The 23,020-nt window shown below is 24.9% G+C and overlaps 1 long non-coding RNA gene across 1 annotated transcript in view; it reads right to left on the reverse strand.

Annotated features, from left to right (window-relative positions):
• LOC122268953 (uncharacterized) overlaps nt 1–20,404 on the reverse strand; it is an 85,798-nt gene extending 65,394 nt beyond the window's left edge. The window contains exon 1 of the long non-coding RNA XR_006224814.3: nt 19,717–20,404. This is a non-coding gene — a long non-coding RNA (uncharacterized LOC122268953). The remainder of the gene's footprint in view (nt 1–19,716) is intronic.
• Between the last annotated feature and the right edge of the window lie 2,616 nt (nt 20,405–23,020).

Below are 23,020 nucleotides of genomic sequence, written 5' to 3' on the forward strand. Positions count from 1 at the left end.
TACATTAACAATTTTTTTAAATGTGACCAGGAAATTTTCATTATTATTTTTTTCATGAAATGGTTTAAAAACCGGATGCCATGGTGGCATAGTTGACTAAAGCGTTATTCACACCGTTAATTGGAGATCTGGGAATTGTGAGTTCGATTCTGACCGAACGATTTTGATAAAAAAGATAACCGGCGTGTATATGCAGCAAATTGCATGTTAAATCTGCCGTGGTTGAAAGTTCTCGTTGGTTGTGGTGTAGAAGATGATATATATATGTATATATAAATGCTAGCTCAGACGCTAGCCCAATCTTCTGATCATGGTCATAATTATTTGGCCATTAAATTATAATGAAAAGAATATTGGCCATTATCATGGCCTTTTATTGGCCATTATCATGGCCATTAAAAGATAGAGCCCTAAAATAAGGCTTGGTGCGTGGTCATGAATGGGTGATGATTTTTTAAAATTCAAAAGAATTTATAAATTTATTAAAAAAGAAAAGTTTAAAATTTGTGTTCTGGGCATCTTTAAATGATGAATAATATTTCATGCTTTTGACATGTTTTTATCTGATTTAATATTTGAAAGACGTAATTCGATTCTAGTGTAAATACCTATATTTTTGGGGGTAATCTTGACATATATATATTTTTAAGCAAAAAATTAAAAAAAAATTTCTTACAAAATAAATAAAAAAAATTAACACTTGAATGACTGTACTCCTTACTTGAGTTTGAATTACCCTAATCTCTCATCTTTAATTTTTGAGATTAGAAAAGTCGTTTGCACTTGTTCCCCCACCCTTATTGAACGAATCAAGCTTAAAACAGGAAGTTGAAAGGGGTGGTTTGCTGCGATTAATAAGTGGGGAGGCGGCGCACAGTTACACCCCTATTTAAGTATACTTGTTGCCCTTCCTGTAGGACTAAGTAGGACCATTAAGTGCGCAATCTGCATTACAATGTACCAAATGATCCATTCGTACTATAGGATTTACTATTTCAATATCCGTACAATGAAATGCACAATATCAACTTCGCTTTACCCCTATATACAGTTCTAGGCTTTATAGAAATTAGGACTAGCCCATATGCATATATGTTATCAATGAACTGTTATAGTTCCATCGTTCTAATGCAATGCAATGCTTGTCTGAATTGAAGCGTAACGATGAATGTGAAATTGTGTGGCAATATCTATCATGAATATAGTAATTTGATGAACTTAGCGTAGATAATGCAATGAGCCACGCAATCATTTACGCAACTTAAAAGCAACACCAGTCGTTCTACATTTTGAGTAGAAAATACCTTTAAGTTTATTAATACATTCAAATAATTATGTTCCTTTTAATTTTCTTCTCATTCAGATTAAATGTATAGTGGTTATAGTATCAATTCGTACAGTTGTAGTCGAAGAATTATAATTTCCAACAGTTTTGTGGAGGCGTGATTATAGTAGTGGGATTTTTAAATTGTACATTGCAGGGATTAGTCCAATGATATACCAAACATTAATGATTGCTTTATTAAAAATATATTTTATAAAATGTCCAAATAATATTGAAGCAAAATAATAAGCATTTCAATTTACAGGGACTAAGAGACATTTTTAAACATGCTGAATTTTTGTAATTAATAACTATTGGACTGAGGGGCTATCGGGCAACCCACAATCCCCTCGTCCAAACACAAAGAATTTTTTATTACCAGTAAAAGAAAAGTTACCAGCAACGTTGACAAAGTTGGCGATTTATCTATAGGTAATATAGCCAAATACAAACCAAAATTCCGTTATTAATATTAAATATTAAATAATTTAGCAACAGCTTGATCTCAAAAAGACCGTGAGAAATTAATATGAGACTGCAGTCGAATATTTTTGTGGTTAGAGAAATAAAACAGCTTATAATTAAAAATAGATTTTGATATTCGTGAATAGAATTACTGAATTATGCATTTGTATTGAATGAAAAAGTTAGACGTTACTTTGAATGCTAAGTAGAGAATAAAATATTTATATTCACTTTATATGAAACCTGATAAAAATTAAATATTTTGTTTAGTTTAATTATAATTAGATGAAGAGAGAAAGAAAATGTATGATATTAGTGAAATTTTTTAAGCTAGGAAATATGTAATGCCTATAATGGCACCTCAGGGATAGAGTAAATTTTAAAGTGAGAGCAAGAACCTGTCCAACACAGTTACTTTTGAAGGTTGTAACAGTGCTGAGCTGAACAACTCATTATCAACCGGAACAAATATACACAAGAAGACAAATATTCTGGTAAAATTACCGAACTGTATGGTGATTACATTTCTGGTAAAAAAAATACTATTCATTTGGTAATTTTTCCATTCTTATGGTAATGGTTTACCAGAAATTGTGGTTTTCAAAATTAAAGCTCTTATTATCACACATTTAGTAAAGAAGGCAAAACTGAAAAGTAAATTTAATCATATCAAAGGTTTTTATGTCATGATCCAAATTTTGCCACATTTACCAAGTTTTATTATATAAACAAATTTTATAACAAATAAAACAATATTACATGGTTATTCATTACCGAAGTTCCTCGAAAAAATTTTGGTGCTCCCATGGAGCCAGAAACATGATAAACTTTACCATACACTGGTAGTTTTGACCATACTTTTTTCTAAGCGCATAATTTAAAAGAGTTCCTTAATTATATTTTAATAATGTAAAGGATCAATGATAATGTAAATGATAGTATTTTACTAATGAAATAATTACATTTACTAATGTTTTTATAATGCCTATCAGCTAGTGTTACAAATCATTTAATGGAAACATTTTATTTCCTATTCTTATGTATTCCTAGTATCCTTAAATAAAATTATTTCATTAAACAGGTATCAAGTTTATCACAAAATTATTGTCTATCAAAATCTAATCTAATCGAGGAAAAAAACTCCGAGAAAATTAATATGGTATTAAAACATATAATGCTAACTAATTTACGAGAAAACATATTCATAAACTAAAAGTTATTCTCAGTTAAAAATGACCAACAAATGAAATGAAAAAAAAAATGAAACATTTTATTTCTTTTTTCAAGTTTTTCTTAGTGTCCTTAAATAAAACTGTTTAATTAAACACGTTATAAATTAAACACAAAAATATTGTTTAAAATAATCGAAAAAGAGACTTGCATAGAATGAATGTGGCATTAAAATAAATAGTACTAACTAATTCACAGTAAACATATTTTTAAACTAAAAGTCCGTCTTTGTTAAATTAATAATATACAATCTGAATTGTCTTATATGTTTGCCTTTTTAGAGTCACTAGTCCCAAGGCATTTCGACTCAATCTTACTACAATTAGACAAAAAACTTTTTTTTAATCTATTAATATTTAAAACTTTTGTTTTAATTAAAACAAATAAAATCTTAAATGTGATAAAAGCTTATTATGTTTTTTTAAACATAAATATACTTATTCAGGCTATTTCATAATGTCTATTAGTTTAATAAAAGTAAATTTCCCTTTTTCTTTAAATCTGTTTGTTCAAAATATAATTACTTTTTCATTTCACAATGCACTTATATTTCAATTACATTAAGCAAATATAAAAACTTTCTTTTCCGAAATAGAAAACACTTAACATTTTATACATTTAAATACAGGTAACTATATTTATTTAATTCTTTCATAAAATTTAAAAAAAAAATCTAGTTTTATAATATCCTTTGTTAGAATAAAATGGGAGACACAAAGAATTCATTTTGTTCTTTAATTTGTATTCGCATTCAAACTTACAATAAGTTTTGAAAAGAACGCCTCTTACTTCCACCTAAGCCTAATTCCAAATGTCGTTAAAAACAAAATCAATAACACGGTAAATAAAAAGAGAAAAAAATATTTCGAAGAAAACCATGAAAATTAATGCTTTAGAGAAGAAAGCCTCATCTTATAATAAAATAAGTTCCCACTTTGAATTTAAAAAGCTTTTTTCGATATTCGATCATAAGTATGATAAACCTGAATCTAAATTATATGACGACATTGTTTAAACAACAGCTCGAAACAAAAGCTAAACTTGGTTATAAAATTTGTAGTGTTATTTTTATCTAAACAAATGCTGCTCACCACTTAAATGATGCGATTAAATTAAGCCGGGATCTCAATAAAAACCTAGAAATATCCCCCCCCACCCCCTTCCATCGAGCCTGAGTACTAGAATAAAATTAGTCAGCAAGCGCAAATTAAATTTATTTTTCAATACTTTCTTCTTTCGTTCGTTCTTTTTTTTATTTTTTTCTCGGGGCCATCGAAGAAAAATGTTTCAATCTTTTAAGGAATAAATAAATGAAAGAATCAAGAGAAGAAAAAAAAGGAAGAAAACCAAATGAAATAACGAACTTGGCATTTTAAAAATGCGCTAAGAATTCTTCTTATTTGTGAATAATTGCTTACATTTCATTTTCTTTAGAAAACAACTTAAAAAATATGTTTGCGCTTTGTGGTTGTACAAGAAAACAGGGGTTAATTTATCTATTTTAAATATTGTATCGGGAATAAGTCAGACGGAATAGGAAATAAAAAAAAAATGAGTAAAATGAGCAAAGAATTCAATGAGAGGATATAAATATTAAATGTCATTTATTAAGGCTTTGAATCAAGTATTTTAGATTGTCAACGAAAATTTTTTAAATCAAAAAAGAAGAAACCTTTCTATAAAATGATTTTTGCTGGTACTTAAATGATTTAATTGTCTGAATTATTTGATAAAATTAATTTTATTTAATAAAGTTTCATAAAGAATTTTTTTTTTTTCATTATTAAAAATTTCTAAAGGAGATTTTTGCATACATCCTTTAGAATTTAGAAGGTTTTATACATTTTGTATTTAACGTCTTTTAATAAAAACACATCAAGTGTTCTAAGCATTTAATTAAAATGGTAATTTATACCAAATTATGTGTAATAAATTGATTTTCTTTTATCTAAATTCAATTTTGAGTTCAGTACTTAAATTTAATTAATTTTATATGGGATTGATTTCATGTTTAAATGGTAATGAACAAAACTAATAATTTTTCTAATGACCTAAAAATTTTATGTTTTAATGATAATGAAAAGAAATTTAGTTCCAACTTTTAGTGATTATGAAAAAAGAAAAAAATCATCTCAAACTTTTAATAAGTATGACGAAATCTCAGTTAAGACTTTTAGTGATTATATAAACATAAGCTTTCGATAATCATGCAAAAAATCTCAGTTCAAACTTTTAAAGATTTTTGTAAATTCTTTAATTTATTTTTCAGGAAAACATTTAAATTTTTTTTGCTAAAATTATATAACATTCCCATTTTCAATTCTTGCAAAATAGTTTAAAATTATTATTCCTCACAATTTTCAAAACCTGAACCAAATTATTTCTTCCATATACTTTTATTGCGTGATCAAATTCGTAATGTCACGAGTCATGAAAAAAGTCACAGCCAGAGTCACGCAAAAATAAAAAACAAGTTTTTTCACATTTCACGACATATTCTTTACCGTTGTGCGTGCATTCTAAATGAATATAATCAAAATTTTAAGCAAAAATAATTGGTTTTTTGGTCGACAGTCTCTTTACACCACTACGTAACAATGCACGAAATGTGAAGAATTTCCTTGAATTCGAACTTTAGAACAAAGTTTATTCAGGTGGAGACGTTTGCAATGCACACCGGTAGTTTTACTTCAGTTTTTTTTTCTCTCTGGCGAAGCTGAGTAAATAATTCTCTTTTGCCTTTGCAAAGGTTGATGATTTGATCGTGTCTCTGGCCAGAATTCTTCATCGAATTTAAAACGAATGATTTGTATCATGCATCGATGCTTTTCAGTTAGTTTAACATGATTTTGAATTCTAATTTTAGTGAATTTTTATAAAAAAAGTATTGCTTATTTTTGCTGTGTAAAAAATGTACTACTTTGAAGCAGAAAATATTTTAGATTATATCTATGAGTTACACAAAAATTAACTACTTTATTTATTTTAAATGCAGTACACAAAATCTAGTAATAAGTATAAAATTTAAAAGAGTATTATACTTTCTTTCCAAAGACAGATATATTAATGGCTCAAGGGAAATAAGGTTCTGGTAAAATTATCTTTATGTATAGTAATGACACTTCTGATAAAAAAGAGAAAAAGCAGTTATTCAGATAATAAAAACTAAAATATACTGTATTTGAACAATTTATTTAATAACAGTGAATAATTAAATTTTTTCTTCAATTGGGTTCATATGGTAAAGGACAACAAGAAATTACAGTCCTTATTTCCTCATATTTAGTAAAAAATAAAAAAACTGGAAAGTAAATTTAACCGAAAAAATTCTATTTATGCCATGCTCTAAGGCATATTGATAAAATTACCTAATTTTACCACATTTACCTAATTACATCACATACTATAAAATCATACTTTATTGCTAATTTTATCAAAATTATTCCCAAAGCACTTCGGTAAAAATTACTCAGCTTTTGGGTTTCTCCATGGAGTCAGAAAAAGGGTAAATTTTACCATATTCAGGTATCGTTGATCAAGCTTTTTTTCTACGCCACCTCACATTACATTAAAATGGCCTATTTTGCTATAAGACAAGTTATGGATTTAAAAAAATGTAAAAAGTAACACTGAAAAAAGAAAGAAATGTTTCACGTAGTGTTTTCAAAGAATATGATTTGTCTTCTTATTTTAAAAAATACTTTAAACACTATAAAAACATAATAAAAAGTTCAGAATTTTTCATTTTTTTCATAGATTGTACTGAATTCAACTTATTTCATTTCGTTTTTTGATAAAGTCCGTTAAATTCAATTTGTTATCGTTATTACATTTAAACGTTATTTCTTTTAAATTTTTAATGAGGAAACTTATATAAAATAGAAATTTAGTTAAAAATATCTAAAAAAAAGAGCTCTTTGATTAAATAAATAATCCCAAGAAACAGGAGCGAAAATATATACTTGATAATATAAAATTTCATTTGCTACAAGAAAGATCGTATGTCTAGAATCTAGCTCCACTACATAATTATCCCATAGATTGGCACAGATAGATCGTTTTCATTTAAAAATTCCACTATCTTAAATTGTTATTTTATAAAGTACTGAACGAAAAACGCTGGAACAGAACTTAGCAGTACCTTTCCTCTCGTACATAGAGCATAAAATTAATATATTTGCCATCAAAAATATTTTGTACAAATGCATTTATTCCTGAAATATCTCAATACCAACATTACCAAATGAGAATAAAAATGAGCTCCATGGGAACTTCAAATTGCTCGGTAAATTTTAGCAAAGAGCTTTGGTAATGATTTTGGGTAAATTAACTTTAAAATATGTTATAATAATATGTTACAAAATTAAGTAAATGATGTAAAAGTAGGTACATTTTTCATAAGTTAAATACAATAATTATATGTTTGTTATTATTACTATTAATGTTTTTAACAATACGAATTTATTTAGCTGATTTCGTTACTGTTTTCTTATCCGATACTAATTCTTTGTAAACGCGTTTTCTTTTATTATTTGCTGCAGTTTTTTTTAAATATTCAACCGTTATTGCACGATAACAAAGAAATTATAATAGGTCAACAGATTATGAGAAAAGGATAAAGTAAATAAGAATTTATTTCATTCGTAAAGTAATTTATTCCATTGGTCCATTAGTATTGATTCTATAGAAATGTCATCATTGTTTTCCTTCTCGATTCTTAATCTATATAAAAGCTACTCTTTAACTTGCTGTATCATATAGTTAATGTGGGACAGAAAATCATGAAGAAAAAATAGGTACATATAAATATTATTTTATTCATTGATCATTGTTACATTTGTATTGATTTTGTATAAATAGAATTTAATATTTCCTTCCTTTTTCGATTCACTTTCTGTTGATTCGTTACTTTTCAAACACTTAGATAATAGTTTAGAAATTTACAATGGGACAAAGAATAAAATTACACGACACAACTATTATAAGATAAGTAGAGTAATAAAACAGTACTTATTATCTTTTCATTAAATTCATTAATCAATTTGTGTAGATTCAATAAAACCATTATTATCCATTTTTTTTTCTCGGATTCCTTTCCTTATATATCTACTATTTTATATTATTGTCATATCTACATTCTTTTTATCGAAGTTAATTATCAAGAACAATAATCATAGGACAGGAGGAGTAATAAATAATTAATTATTTAAATATTTTAAGGAAACAAATATCGGGAAAATGAAACCAATGAAACCAAACCAGGAAAATGAAACCAAACCAGACTTCTCCTATAGGAGGAAATTCATTTATTTCATTAATCCATCATCAATCCTACATCCATTTTTGCGTTCTAAATTTCCATTGTTCTAGTTGCATTGAAAAACAGTAAGAAATTTTTAAAGTTAAATGTAACCCAGCGAAAAATTAAATTTTCATAAAAGCAAACCGAAATAAGTGCACTACCCCTAGCTTAGGCCCGCATTTGTAGCAATGATACACTCCTGAGTATCCCTGCTTTGAGTTTTGTTTCGTGCCTCAACGAGACATTTATCTCCGCATATATTTACTTTTGCCCTCTCTAGCATTCATGAATTTCTATTAGCCTCATGTCAGAAGCATTTCTTGCTTTTCTTTCCAAACTTCCTACATAAATGTAACTTTGATTGGCGCCATCTATGAGATATCTCCTCAACTACGGCTCTCCAGGAGAATTGAAATGATTTGCTAAGAGAAAAGAAAATATTTTGCTCAACGGCGGTGGCAAACTTTTCAGTACTTAAATTCCAGGCACCATTATATTTTACGTATATATAAATTCTGATACGTATATATAAAATTTACCCATTTAGTTGTAAAATGAGTCTGATTCATTTTTAAAAATTTTACACGAAAGAAAAATATATTGAAGACAAATATATCGAACCCAGCCAAATCAGTAGTTCGGAACACAGTAAATTCAATAGTAATAAGAATTTAAGTTAAAAATTTGAATGATTACTTAAAATTATCAAACCATATTAACATATTAATAATCAACACCAATGATATATTAAACAAATATAAAAGATAATAAGAAAAAAAGTCAAATATTATAATTTTCTTAAAAGAAATAAAAAAAAACATAAAAAATAATTAACATTCGAAAAAATAATAAGGAAAAAATATAATCTTCCCATCAACTTACACGATTATATCAGCAGAGGTAGTGCTTTCTAATATTGTATTAATACAGTCAAAGCAAAATATATTAGTACTATAACGTGGGGAGCACCAAAAGAGGAAATAATCGATTTGTAAACAAAATTGCAAAAATTGCACAAATGGGATTATATAAAGAAAGGACAGTAAACAGATACAGTGTACTTACGAACAACCTGCAAAAAGGATTTAAAAATATTTTCATAACTAAGTTACTAGATTACAAAATTTGAAATTAAAGCGTAAATTTAGGATAGTGGGGTATATGATTTCAAAGCGTGTTGATACTGAAATAAAAAACCGCATTTGATTTGTCTGTTACCTTGGATTGGCCGGAAAATTGGATTTGCGCAAAGTAATAATATATTTTGCTGGATAATTCCAAGTTGATAATTAATAAAATGTCGCAGTGCAGATACAAATTTTAATTAAATGATTTTTACATAAATGAACATTTATTGCATAATATTGAATATTGGAGGAGGTTATTGATTAGTAATAAAAATTTTTAACTACGGATTTGCCAAAATTTATTTTTTAAATTCCGAAATATCAATCTAGATAGCCAAAAGATTTTTATGTAATTATATTCTTTTGAAAATTTTAATACACAATTAACACAACTGCTTTATATACTGTGTAATTAAAGTTGTTGAATGTTCGCTTTTATAATCAAATTTAGGAAAATTATGTCTGTTTTTTGGGATGAGCAAATATTACTGAAAATTACTTCAATTCTATTTATTTAATAAAAAGTAGAGTTTAAATTACTATTTTTAGAAATTTTTAAAGTCCATTTTTTTATAAAATCTAATAGTTTATTTTCAATAAACTTCAAACCATTTCTTTTATGATTTACGTCAACACTACAGATATTGCATAATCCGAAACATTTATTTAAATACTGGTAATAACAATACATAAATCCTAAATATAAATTAATATTATCGTCATAATTACGAAACAATATTAACTCATTGGGTAAAATATTATTTAACGAAATTATAGATATTTCTTTAAAATTAAAGATAATTAAAATATCAATAAATATAAAAACAAATTTAATATTAAATGCATAAATTTTGTTTATAATAGTGCAAAATTAAGTTATCCAGATGCGATAAAAAATCCATCGATTTTTACTGTATACCTGTATACAATTCATTTGAATAAAAAAGATTAAATCTATTTAATTTAAAATATTTAAATCAAGTATGATAGGAAAAATATGTTAATATATATATATGTATATATATATATATATATATATATATATATATATATATATATATATATATATATATATATATATATATATATATATATATATATATATATATATATATATATATATATATATATATATATATATATATATATCTATATATATATCTATATATATATATATATATATATATATATATATATATATATATATATATATATATATATATATATATATATATATATATATATATATATATGTATGTATGTATGTATGTATATATATATATACAGAGAGAGAGAGGGGGGGAAGTTTAGTATAAGCAGTAAATTATGAATTACCTTGTATTACTACAAATTCTTGCATTACATTAAAATGAACTTCTTTCTTAAATTACAAAGATCAGTTAATATTTATTCTCTATCATAAGATTAATAATTGCAGTTTTTCCACTGATTTTAATATCATTCATTTTTTTTTTTCCAGAAAAATTGTTAAACCAAGGAAAAAAATATTGCTAAAACTACCATAAAATAGTAAAATTAGCCGTGTTTCTGGCTCTATGGGACCACTAAAATCCACGATAATTTTTACTGAGTCTCTTTGGTTGTAAAATTAGCAATAAAATATGGTTTTATAATATGTGATAAAATTTGGTAAATATGGTAAAACTTTATGATTTTATCACGATGCCTCAGAGCTTGGCATAGCAAGCCATTAGCTTGGTTAATTTTACTTTTCAGTTTTTTATTTTTCACTAAATTTGTCTAAGTGTGTGGTTATATGATCTATAATTTTCTAAACAAGAATTTCCGGCAAATCAATTCCATATGAACGAAAATAGAAATTACCAACTGTATAAAATTCAAAATTAATGATGTGCTGAGAAACCAATAAAATATACATAACTCCAATTGTATTGTAATAGGTGCCTTTAAATTATAAAAACATTTTCAACGAAACAAATCTGTTTTAATATGGTGTGGAATGAGTCATGAATAGCAATGATGAATAGCAAATGAGTAACAAATATTAAAATGCGTTAGTTATTAATGATCCAAAATGTTATTATTTTTCGTGTTTCATTGTTTTTCAAAGTTTCGTTGCTTTTCATTATTGAATCTAAAGCGTTTCAGCGTGTAATTGTGAAGCAAATAATTTTTAAGATATGAAAAGTAATTACTCAATATAAGAAATATTAATAATTATAACTTCGACTTCAATTAAAGGAAGTAACAGACGATCATTATCCTATAATAATAAATAAGTAAATGCTAAAAAAAACTACTAGAACTGTAAAAACAGCTATTTTAAAGAAATATTTTCTTCACATTTACATTAAAACTAATTTCAAAATTAAATTTTATATCAACCAAAATCCTTTCATTCATTCATTTTTAAAGAAAACCTATAGCATGCTTAAATCTACATTTGTTTTCTATTTGTTTTTGTTTGTTTTGTTTTTAAATGTTTAATTAATATAAGGATTCACAAAAATTAAAAAAAACTTTAAAAAAAAACACAAAGAGTTTCATTGTTATAAATAAACTTTATTTATTTGTAATTTTAAAACATATGTATCTATGTTATATCTTAAAGTTATTGAATAACGAGATAAAAACCAATTTAATCATAACCTTACTAGAATAAAGTTATAGACGGTGATTTAATAGAAACCTGTTAATAATAAAAAATACAACAAGTAGATAAAAGTGCTTTGTTATTTAAAGGAACTATTTTATTACGTATCCATTAAAATTAGATTCAAAAGTGTTTTTCCAATAAAACTCAATCATTTCATTTATTCATTTTTAATAAAATCACGCACAATACAATATTTTTTTTTTCACAAATTCGAAAAATATCTTAACTTTAATTGAAATACCAAAACCAATATAAATTGAACAAATTTTTAATTGATACTCCATTTGCAAAGTTGAGACGAGTCGAAATCAAATCTCGAATAAGAATGCTTATCAAATTTCCTACAATTTCAATAAACGTAAAAAATAAGCAACTCGAGATTTATTTCAATCCCACAACTACTTGTTAATCTCTCCAGAGCGATAGAATAACAATACATATTTAATTAACTTAGTAATTCCTTTTCCAATATCAAATCAGAGAATTGATGAAATGCGATGAATAAAATATATTCTCATTCGCTGTGCTTATTTCTAAATGTCTCGAGTATTGTTGCATCTAAATGAATTAAAATTTCACTAGAGATTGAATTTTTTCTCGAATGGCTTTGAAATAAACTTTTATGCCCATTATACTCTAGAGACGCTAGTCGATTTGTGTTAAAAAGGGATAAGTTGTAAGTTCTTTATTTTTAGTAAAAAAAAATGTCTTCTGTCTTTTGATTAGTATTTAATGAATTTTCTTTGTAAAATCAGTTTTAAAGCTTCGCTATAAGTGTAGTGACAAAGTTTTCGTTATTTTCATATAAAAAACGTTCATAAATTATTTTATTTTCAACGTAAAAATGCGAAAGTTAGGGTTAACGAATACTTTTTGGGTGCTTTAGGCTTCTTCGAATACATATTTTCACTAATTCCTCAATTGATTTAAATGTGGTTATGTTTTTAAATGTTCAGAAAAGTTTAATTGTTTCATAATTTAGCTTATCGTGTGATATTAACTTGTAAGTTACAATAAATGTATTTAATGTTTATCTTTGCTATCAAATTTTATACCTAAGTCTTTTATTGACTTTTAATTAGTTCACGAAATTTAATGTTATTTGTAAATCTAAATAGTAGTTAACACTTTTAAAAAAATTTGTTTATTTAGATAAAGTATAATGTTTGTAAGTTTTATAAACATTATACTTTAATTTATTTTTTCTGTTATAGATATTATATAAATTCTCCATTTTGATAAAGTAAATTGTTTAGCACAAGTTCACAAAGCTCAGAAACTGTCGTAACTTTCTGAATTTGTAACATTTATTATTTTACAAAAAATTCCCAAGAAGGTCTTGTTTACTTTTTAAAAGATTAAAATGTTTAATGATATTTATAACTATTTGGGGATACGTTGTAAGTTCTTTATTTTTAATTGAAAAAAAGTCTTCTGTCTTTTGATTGAATTTTCTCCGTAAGATCAGTTTTAAAGTTCCACTGTAAGTATTGTGGCAAAGTTTTTATTATTTTTTATTTAAAAAAAAAAAAAAAAAAAAAAAAAAAAAAAAAAAAAAAAAAACGTTTATAAATTATTTTTATTCTTATCGAAAAAATGCGAAAGGTAAAGTTAACGAGTACACTTAAGGCTACTTCGAATACTTATTTTCGTAAATTTATCTTTTAAATAACTATTGATTTAATGGATTTTTGTGTTAAAATGCTAGTAAATTTTAAATTGTTTTATAATTTGGTTTATCATGTGATATTAATATGATTACTGATTGTTTCTCTTTTTCACCAAATTTTATATCAAGGTCTTTTATTGACTTTTAATTAGTTCACAAAGTTTAATGTCATTCGTTAATCTAAGTAGATATAGTAGTTAACACTTTAAAAACAATTTGCTTATTTCGATAAGGTACAATGTTTATAAAAATTTGTGAACATTAATTTATCTGTTCCGTTACTTATGTTTTATAAAATCGCTATTTTGATTAAATAAATTATTTGGCACAAGCTATAAAGCTCAGAAAACTTCGGTTATGTTTCTGAATTTCAATTTTCATAACATTTTTTATTTTACCTTAAAATGTCTTTGTTTACTATTAAAAAGATTCAAATGTTTAATGCTCTTATTTCTTACTAAAATCCTTTTTGAAAAGCTTTTAAAACAAAACGTTGCAAACTGATATAAGTTCTTATGATGAAAAGTTATCATGATGCCATCTATTTATCGAAGAGTTAATTAATCTGATTAATTACAAAAATAAATTATTAACATATGAAAATATGGAGCTGGCAATCTAACTCCTATACGTGATGAAAAGTAAAGATGCATTTTTAGTTCCATTGTATTGATTGAAAATACTTTTCATTCTATTATTTTTACATACATCAAAAATGTAAGCAAATTCTTACGTCATTTTAAACCAAATTAAAACATTTAAACTAAACGTCCTCCAGGAATTCATTTGCTTTTGCATTTTAATTTTTCCATTATCAGTTTGTATATTTTTTTTTTCAAAATACAAATTAAAATGTTTGAGACAAAAAATATTTTTTCTTGCAGTGTGGTGAAATTGAAGGCTAACCAACAATATTCCGATTATTCGATTTTAATTCCACTTTACCAATTGGTAAAATTCTGGAAAAAGTATTATGATAAGAATTTCATACTATTTAATTTTACACTGATATGTAAAGTGTATCCCCCATTATTTTTTCTAAAAAATAGTGACTCCTATAGTATTTCTTATAACCAATAAAAATTGGTGTATAAGTTTTTCTGTTTAGATATATAATAATTTAGATATATTTATTACCTGAAAACTTGTTATATTTTTGAAATAAAAAGAATTAATTTCTTGAAATTTTTGTAACATAATTAAAAATTTATAAGTTTATTATGTATAATCTATATATTATAATTTCTAATATAGTGTCTATAGAGAGAAGCATCAATTGAAGATGTATTGTGAAAATTTAAAATGATTTGAAGAAAAAAAAATATTAATTTAAAAAAAAAAACAAGCATATTAATTTATAAGCAGTTGTTAGAGAGAGGAAATTAATTACATTTATTTAAACAAATGAAAAAATGAAATAAAAACTATACATTTTTTTTATTTAAATTTCTTTTAATTTTTTTGTAATTTTTAGTAATTTGACAATACAGTATATAATTCATATTTGCGCTGATAATTGGGAGTAGTCTATAATTGCATAGACATAAATTATATCCTTATAGAATTCTATTTTTAATGATTTTGTTAACTTTTTTACTCGTAATTTATATTGTGTTTCATTTATTTAATCAACGGAGTTTTTTCTGAGTTCTTTTAAGTAAAACAGAGCATTGTCTATGTTTTTTTCTTCTTTTTTTTTTTTGAAAAATCATTGTTTTAAACTATGAACAGAATGTAATAGATAAAAATGCAAAGTTTTGTGAAAAAAAATCCTCCAGCTCTTTTTCAGACAATGATTTTAACTATAGATCAGAATTTTATGTTAGTTCTGCATATAAATACCATATTAATTTGAAAAAAAAAATATAATGCATTATATATGTATATATATATATATATATATATATATATATATATATATATATATATATATATATATATATATATATATATATATATATATATATATATATATATATATATATATATATATGTATGTATATATATATATATATATATATATATATATATATATATATATATATATATATATATATATATATATATATATATATATATATATATATATACAGCTTTATTGTTTTTACGCGACTGAAACCAGTTTGCTCTTGCTTACGTTCGTGCATTAATTGGTTAGCATTGTAATGAAATATGTTAAATATAATTACAAACAAGAGGTATTTAAAAAATCTCCTGAATAAAAACCAGTTGCATGTTTGTTTAAATATAAAAATAGTGTATAAAAACTCGTGCAAAACATGTCATTATTAAAAAAACAACAGTGCGTCTATTAATTTAATCTAATTATTATAATATAATAATATAATACCTGATGTAATAAATAGTCTATATTTATATAATATATCATCGAATTTATCCTATCGTCGAATTTATATTATATATCCTTTAATTTAACCAATACCAATACATGAACGTAAACAAGTACAAGCCGATATCTGTCTCGTAAAAACAATAAAGCTGTATAGTATCACCTGATAATTAAGATTTTACATAGAATCATATATATAGTTGTATGCATATATTTGAAAATAAATATAAAACATGAAAAGGGTTGATCAAGATTTTCTTTTTTTTTAAATGAGTAGATTAGTTAATTTTACATTTATTGAAATTGTCATGAAAATTGCTTTTGTTGCAATTTAAAAACTTAACTTTTCGTTACTAGAGTAGGAAAAACTTGATTTTGAAAACTAGATTTTCCCATAAACTTTGCTAATTTTTTTTCTTGATATTCTGAAATTATATATTACCCAAATTTGCGCAACAATGGAATAATTAATAAATTTTGCATTTCTTTTAATGACTATCAGATAGAAGTTTCAGATGCAATCTTACAAAGCAAATAAATACATAAATGAAGGACAACGATAGCATAATAATAAGCACAATCAAATTTTATTTATTTTTTAAGTTACACAATTTTGGTATCCAAAAATGTTCAAGATTTGACTTAAAATGGAAGTAATTGAAGTAAATAAACATAAGCATAGTCTTTATTTATAAATTATTTCAAAGTTACTTTATTCCGAAAAACAGAAAGACAGTTTATTATAAAATTTTTTAGATACATTTATCGTTCACTCTAAAATATTTGTTGGAAGCACAATAATTTAAAAAAGCTTTACATAATAAATGCTGAGTTTAAAATTTTCAACTTTAATTTTTTAAAGAAACTAAATCTTTTGTTTGGAATGAAATGATGTAATAAAAAAACAGGAGATAATGAAGACTGAGGGTACGAAAACAAGTCAACATGTTTTTTTATCACGTTTTTTTCGCTTGTTTACATAATTAGATTTCTTCTCTCATTAAAAAAACTATATTAAATAAAAATTAATAAGACTATATTAAATAAAACAGAGAATAAAATTTAGAAAATAATTTTATAAATTAATACTATTGGGAAAGAAAGTACTAATCAAAAATGTAATTATCCAGGTTTATATTATTTCATAGATATATATAACAAAATTATATGTAATTAATTATGTATAACAAAAGCTTAATTATATATAACAAAAAGTTTGAATATTCACATTTATGGAGAAATCAGTATCATAAATTTAAATACTGAATGAACTTGCGAAAAAAATAAGAATTGTTTCTGTTTCACTGAACTATTAAGCATGATTTTATTTAAATTTAATAAAAACATTCATTCGAGATATTATCACTTATGTTTCATCATTTTTGAGAAATTTATGTATTTCAAATTTCCAAATACTATTACAGATTCTATATAAATGAATATGTAATTACTATTGCAAACTGTACATTTATGCATTATTAGGTTTGCAATGTGTTTGAAAAATAAAATATTTTTAATGTGTAATAAACAAATAATTATTATGTACTAACAGAAATCGAACTTGGTCTTGTTAATTGTAAAATTTCGAAATTATTTTTGATAAATTTAATTAAAAATAGTATTAACTTAATAACAATGCTTAGCAAGGGTGATTTTGCTTAAATTAAAAAAATGGTGTTATAAAGAAACTTTTAATTTTAGGTGATATCAATAGATATAAATTGAAATTGTGGAAGCAAACAACATTTAAATATAATTTTATAAAAAAGTTTGTTCTTTACATCATTATTATTATTGCTTATAAATAAACATATCATTGAGTATATTTAGAGAAAAGTCTACATTGAATATGTTTTTTCATAAAAATAATCCTTTTGAAATCCTTAATAATGCTGAAAAATAGAAATAACTTGCAGTGCAGTAAATTTTGGAGAACAAACTTCATTTAGTTCAAATTAAATTCATTAAAAAGTTAATTCTTTTACGCTATTGGTAATATTTAAAACGTGTTTAAATATTTAACTATTACCAAGATTAACCAAGGTGCTATTGTCTGTGGTTTAAATTTAACTTCAAAGTACATAATTGGATTATTTAGAAATATTTCATTTCAAGGTCAATTTACTGAACAGTTGTATGAGCAACTAAATTTTTAATTGTTTCGATAACATAATTTTTTTCAGAACAAAGAAGAAAGAGTAAGAAGTAAGCATGCAACGTATTAATTGGAAATTTATAAGATTTTTAATTTTAAATTCAAAGTGTGCAATAATGTAATGGACAAGTAATATTTTCAAACATTACAAATAATTCATGAAAATTTTAGTCTAAATTACAGAATTATATATACTTATATATATATATATATATATATATATATATATATATATATATATATATATATATATATATATATATATATATATATATATATATATATATATATATATATATATATATATATATATATATATATATATATATATATATATATATATATATATATATATATATATATATATATATATATATAATATGTAGTATATATTATATAGAGACAAATATAAAATGGCTTTAGATTTTCAAAAAAACTTTGCTATAATAATATTTTTTCCATTTTAAGCAATTAGAATTTCTTTAAATGTGTAAGCATGCAGTGTCAAATAGAAAATCATTAATAATAACCTTGATTTATACTACTTTTGTTTAAATAGATTATTTGGATTTTTTTGAAGAAAAAAAATGAGTCATATATATTAATAATAAATTAAGTGAAAAATGTAAAGGTTTGTATAAAAATTTTTGAAATCCTAAAGTCTAAGGTGAATTAAATTTTGTTTAGTACTGGAAAATAATTCCATTTTGTTAAAAACTTAATCAAAAACAATCTGTTGTTACAACATGCATGATATCAAAATATTTTTGAATATTTATATCATTTCTAATATTGAATAACCACGCATTTATATAAATTGTATATTAATTTCATATTTAATTTTGCAATTCAAATTGTTATTTATTAAAATATATTATCAACATATTGTCAAGTGTTATCAAACTTCATTTCGATCATCGTCATATTCTTTTTATAATTATTTTACATTAGCTTCAACTCCAATTTACCAGTTGAAATTGTTATTTATTAAAATTTATTTTAACATTAATTTCTTTTAAAAAATATGCAATTGTTTTTAATCAATGAAAACAACATAATCTTATCCCCTAGCGTTATCATGCTTCATTCCGATTATCTTTAGATTCTATCTATAATTATATTATATTAATTTCATAACGAAATTAACAGTTGAAATTTTTATTTATTAAAATTTATTTATTGCATTAATTTCATTGAAAAGTTTTACAATTATTTTTTGATCAATGAAAACAACATTATCTTATTCTCGAGTGTTATCATACTTCATTTTGATCATCATCATCATAATTATTTTTATTAATTTTACATCCAATTTAACAGTTAATAATGAAATAATTAATTTCATTAAGAAATGTATAATTATTATTTTATTTGCTTTCAGTGCAAATTATGCATGAAAACAATATAGAATTTACGATTATAATCATATTTCATTTCAACTTATCCCTAACCTTACCTTCGATGCAATAAAAAAATAGCCGGTAAAGGGAGAAGCAGATGGCCGTCCTAGGGTTAGCCCTGTCCGGGAGCTCGTCATTTCCAAGCTCCGGCAACAATCGAACAGATAACGGCCGTCAGTGCCAGAATCTGGAACGGTAAGCTCTGAGCTTCGCAGCTCCTACTCAATCCGCGACGGGTGTTCTGTACATATTTGACGGAGAAATATTTACATATTTGTTGGGACGGTAAAAGTTCAGTGTTTAAAGCTTACGCCGACGATTCAAAGACGAGTTTCGTTTGTGTGTGCTTTACAGTCAGCTGATTGGAATTCTGAGTGAGGGTGGGGGAAGTAATAAAGGGGGAAAGGACTGGGCAGAGGATGATAGTCAAGTTATTTGTTATAGCTGCTTCGCTTTCAGAAGATAAAACAAGACTTATCCAACAGATAATAAGAATAAGTCAACATTTCCATGTTGACAAACGGGAACTAGCATCAACAATTTCAAAGATGAATAATGATTTTATATGACACATTAGGAAAAGCTGAAATGTCTACGGGCAAAAGTGGGGCGTTTGGAGCGGGGTGCATGAGGGTTTTTACGGGTAGGCGACCAGAGGAACTTACGTGATCTTCCCTTTCTGCTCCTGTTTACACAGCAATGACATAATCCTCGATAGTGAATTCGCCTCTTTGGCAAATTTACACTGCGTTACATGCTTTTCTTTTTTCATTCCTGTCTTCGATAGAACAGGTTATTCAAGAGGCTGATAAAAATGGGTAGAGGTTATTGCAAATAAAATCATTTTAGTTAATTTAGGAAGAAAAAATCAAATTGATTATTTTCAAGCATTTATTTTTTGTTTAAACATTCTTCCTTCGAAGATCAAATAAAAATGAGGTGTTGAAATGATTGGCTTGTTTGTATTTTTTTTTTTTTTTAGAGTTTTGGTTTGAAATACTTATTTGCATACAAACTTTCCAAAAAATATTTTTTATAAAATAGAAGAATTTAATTTTTTTTGTGCTGAATTTATATCATTAAAGAACTTAAATAAAATTAGATAAAAATAAAATAGGTACTGGGAAATATGCGTAAGTTGACCACTAGCGATGCATTGCTTTTCTAGTTAACTCAGAAAAAATTTCAACTTATGCAGAGGAATTAAAATGAGTAGAGATTATTGCAAATAAAATCATTTTAGTCACTTTAGGAAAAAAAAATCAAATTGATTATTTCCAAACATTTCCTTTTTGCTTAAACATTCTTGCTTTGAAAATCAAATAAAAGGAGATGTTGATGTTGTAGTTGACAGAGGGGCAGAGGGGGTGCGATTGTTCTAAGGTGTTGATATGATTGCCTTATTTGTAATTTTTGTTGTTTTGCTTTGAAATACTTATTTACATACAAACTTCCCAGAAATAATTATTTGGATAAAATAGAATAATAATAATAGGTAGTTTTTTGTCCTGGATTTACATTATAAAAAACTGAAATAAGAAATTGGATAAAAATAAAATAGGTGCGTTGATATCTGAGTAAGTAAAGTGATATCTATAAAATGCATCGACTACTTGCTTCGCATTCCTTTTGAAGTCAACTTAGTGAGTGGCCCAACTTATAAAGGCGGTCAACATATAGAGAGGATTGAAAATGGGTAGAGTTTATTATAAATGATTTCATTTCAGTTAATTTAGCTAAAAAAAAGTAAGTTCAGTACTTCGAAGTCTTTATTTTTTGTATAAACATTCTTTTTCGGAAAATCAAATAAAAATTATTGCAGAAATGATTGACTTATTTGTATTTTTAGATGTCCTGATTTTAAATATTTATTTACATATTAGCTCTCTAGAAACAATGTTTTTAATAAATAAAATAACTAGATATTTTTCTGAGCAGATATTTTTTCATAAAAAAACCAGAAATAAGAAATTGCATCAAAATTAAAACACATAGAGTGAAACTGTGTAAGTTGACAATTTGCGGCGTATTGCTTTTGTTGTCAACTTAGACAGGAGATCAACATATCGTATACATTATTCTTTCTCCATCATTCTTAATTCATTGTATTCATATATACATATTCTTACTCCGGTTTAAGGTGTTCGAAAAGTTAAAACAGTCGATAGTTTGCTCAAATTTCCCATGTGCTCAAGGGACAAAATATTTATAAGCTTTAATCACAATATTTTAAAATTAGTTGACGCATTAGCAATATAAAAACTTTATAAGGCTGCGGCAGGAAATGACGGCCCAATCGCATGTTCATGAAGTGAATTTATTTAGAATTTGATAACACGCATTATTTTTATTACTATTATCTTCTTCAAGCAGAACCAGCTGAATTTAATTCATTTTTTTTTTTTAGTTTTTTCTCTCCTACTTTACCTTTGTTAGCAGTGGTTGTATAATTATTATAACTGAATTCACGGACATTTTATGAATCAGTTAGTTGCCTCATTTAGCCAGCCGGAATTGCAATCCAGGCAGGCTAATTGAGGAAACGATTTATAATATTTTCGTGAATTCAGTTATGAAAAATGTACAACCATTGCTAATATATCTGAATAACGATAAATTAATGAAGTTTTTAATATAAGTCATAACTAAGCACTATTAGTGTGTTATTGACGTGTATGATGTGTTCGCGTTGAAAAATTAGAAGAAAAAATTAGTAATTTCTAACGTGGAATTTTGTTCACACGTAAATCAACTTATCTTAAAAATTGTGTTTTGCTTTTCATGCAGTGAATCTGTTTCTTCTATATTTTATGTATTATGTATATTTGGTGTATGGATTTGTGTATTTTGTGTTTGGACTGTTGGACTAACTGTGTAAACCATATTAAGGTTGCTAAAGCTAATATTTAGTGAATATTTCCAGTTACACCATAAATTCCGCTGTATTTGATTTATCAACAACATATCAGAAGTAATTAAATCCTTAATTAGATAATGATCTAATTTATCTCTTTTAGATGATCTCCGTACACCATAATATGTTTTAATGTATTTTCTGATGTTTGTGTTGGTGTTTAAATCAGCATTTTATGCTTATACCCATAATAGTTTGAAACAGTCTACTAACCCGTATTAAAGTGTTACGGTACCAAAAAATCAAATTGCTACCGATCTATTCATTGTACACTTCTGACTCAATTAAAGTAACCGCTTTCCTTTATGGAGACTTATTTTTTATTTCCTAGTATTTATTTAAGATTTTATAGCTATCGCGTATATTTCTAGATATGAGCAGTATGGAATATAACCATAACATATTAACATGTTTAAAATCATACAATCACCAAATTAACTAACTAT

This window comes from Parasteatoda tepidariorum, chromosome 12 (assembly GCF_982258835.1).
Source record: "Parasteatoda tepidariorum strain Cologne lab strain chromosome 12, Ptep-v5.0, whole genome shotgun sequence".
In the NCBI taxonomy this organism is placed as follows: Eukaryota; Metazoa; Arthropoda; class Arachnida; order Araneae; family Theridiidae; genus Parasteatoda; species Parasteatoda tepidariorum.